Source organism: Amborella trichopoda, chromosome 8, assembly GCF_054954075.1.
Source record: "Amborella trichopoda isolate Santa Cruz 75 chromosome 8, AtrichopodaSantaCruz75HAP2 v2.0, whole genome shotgun sequence".
Taxonomy (NCBI): domain Eukaryota; kingdom Viridiplantae; phylum Streptophyta; class Magnoliopsida; order Amborellales; family Amborellaceae; genus Amborella; species Amborella trichopoda.
Window position 1 is genome coordinate 29,822,354 of NC_142343.1, and position 2,684 is coordinate 29,825,037.

General features: G+C 39.3%; 1 long non-coding RNA gene across 1 annotated transcript; it reads right to left on the reverse strand.

Annotated features, from left to right (window-relative positions):
• Positions 1 to 568: 568 nt before the first annotated feature.
• LOC148781004 (uncharacterized) lies at positions 569 to 2,217 on the reverse strand. The gene is made up of 2 exons (XR_016061087.1): positions 1,735 to 2,217; positions 569 to 1,497 (listed from the first exon to the last, which is right to left on the reverse strand). It is a non-coding gene; the product is annotated as an uncharacterized LOC148781004 (long non-coding RNA).
• Positions 2,218 to 2,684: the final 467 nt, after the last annotated feature.

The window sequence follows — 2,684 nt, forward strand, 5'->3', positions numbered from 1 at the left end:
ATTATGAAATGGGATTATACCATATCACCCAATACTTCCATTGATTATACATACATCCCAAGATTGAGAAAAACCATCTCTGTAAAATGGTGGGATATCTTTCAAATGGATCTCACCAAAGCCACTCCAAAAAGAATACCACCCAAAGCACCTATATACCAGGAAAACCCAAATACTCCAAACACGTCTTTTGATTTTCCTACCTACCTGCGAAATATGCTTCAAACCAACCCACATGCTTCCAAGGAAGAACTGGAGAAACAAATGAAAGAGATCTTTGCTGAAGCAGGAAGAAAACCCACATCTTCCGAAGAAACAGTTCAGTCCTCTCCACTACACACCAATAGATACCTCAAACTCAGTCAGAAGGATTCAGAAGAAACAGATCCAGACGAAACGGATCCGGAAGAGGATGATCCAGACGAATTCAGCCAGAGACCATGAATTGATCATCCATGACATCACCATCCAAAAGCAATGACGACAATAGCACGATATCATATGGGACAAACAAGGGTCCCACCACAGACAGCAAACACTGTACTCAAAATGTAATAAGGCCAAAAGAGCCATTGTGCATAGATGCTTTACTTTTTTAATTTTTTTTTTTTTTACAAAGAGCATCCCCCTATGCTCGTAAGGTTTGTCCACTAGCACCTCTCTCTCTCTTGTCGTATTCCACCGACACTCTCCCTTGTCGCATCTGCCGACACCCTGACCCTTCTCCTTTGTCAGGATGTGCCGACGCTCTCTCTTTCTTGTCCCCATCTGCTAACTAAGGCATCTCTCTCTTCTGTCTTCTTCTGCTAATGCTTGCCAGCTGGTCCATATTAAGATTCCTTTCGAAGCCTCCATCCTTATAAAAGGAAGGCTCCTCCCTTGTCCGAAGCAGGGCCTAACTACTCTCCTCTTCTCCTATCCCGAAGCCTCTGAGTCTCCCTGAAGCCTCTAAGTCTCCCTGAAACCTCAAGCCTCTGAGTCTCCCTGAAGCCTCTAAGTCTCCCTGAAACCTCAAGCCTCTGAGTCTCCCTGAAGCCTCTGAGTCTCCCTGAAACCGCTGAGAAACCCTGTTACCTGTTACCTGAACCTTGAACCTCAGAAACCTTGTCTGAACCTTGAACCTCAGAAATCTTGTCTGAACCTTGAACCTCAGAAACCCTGTTACCTGAACCTTGCAAACCTCAAGAAACCCAGTTACAAAACTCTGAACCTTTTCTCACAGCCAAAATACACCTGTGCGAACCCCTGCAACAGTTCATACAATTCCTATTAGAAGCTATCTTCGCCCTCATAGCTGAACCAGGTTCTCTCTTACCTCACTCTATACTTATGTGTGATTGTAATATCACAGATTTGCCTTCATATTGCCCTCATCACTGGAAACTATTTTCCAGTTACTGTTTGTGTGCTCAGTAAGTGTTTTATCCCTCTGTTTTATTTCCTGTCTTCATGTAATATCTTTATTTCTTTCCACTGTAATATCTCCCCGTTTTCATCCTGTAAGCAGATGTGAATATGAATAAGATGCTAGTGTGATTTTCTGTAAAAATTCTATGCATGCCTGTTATGCAGTTTAAAATCTTGTTCAATATTAAGATAGGTAACACTAGTTACGCCCAATGGATAGTACTGGATATCTCAATAGTTCCATTCATAAGAATCATATTATTCTGTTTAAATTATTATAAAATATTGCAATCAATAGTAACTTACAACAGCTTGCTATTCACATACCTGTTATAATTCCTGAAAATCGTTTCCAAATAACTTGAACACCTGAAACATAAAATCCAATAAATAAAACTTCATCAAAACAAACCAAATGACAGTGCTGTAGATCCTGGCGCAAAGTGGTATCAGAGCCAAGCAGTGAAACACTGTCAAACAAAGTACAACAGTAGAACTATTCCACAGTGGAACTGTGCAAACAGTTACAACTGTAGAATTTGTAAAACTGTTCTTTCTACCTCATAAGTTAAGATAAAGATACATTCTACCATAAGAAATTAAGTGAGATTGACCACCAAGAAAGTTGGTCCGAGAGTTAAGACAAGAGACAAGTGAACGCCGATGCGAAAAGTACCGCCAAGGCCAGGAGAGCCGCTTAGGGAAAAAAGCTAAGGCCACTGAATGTCCAGATTGTCATTATCCGCAACCTACGGATGGCAAATCTCATAAGAAATCTTACTGGTAAAACTGTACCTTCATCTTCAAAACTTAGAATTAAGAATAAAGAACAAATTATTATAAATGATATTGAGGAAAATATTCAGAACTGGAATATCCCTAAGGTACCAATACATGATGTTTATAATAAAGGATCGTTTAAACTAAAGATGGGTTATGCCATCAAAACTGTAGAAGAAAGTCTTTCAGTAACACAACATCAAGAAGACTTTCACCTACTCTCGAAAAAAGTAATAGAAAAACATAAAGAAAATAATTACAAATATTTACACATAGGCCTCATTCAAATAGCTGTAAAACCTTTGACCCGACCAGGGTTGAACACTTCTGTGCTTGTATGCCTAAGAGATACAAGACACAATATATTCACAGACTCTCTACTAGGCATGGTCGAATCCAGCCTTTGTAGTGGTCCAATTTATTTTAACTGTTTTCCTAATTTTTCTGTTTCTTTAACTGACCCAAATATCCTAGATATATTAACAATAAATCTTAAA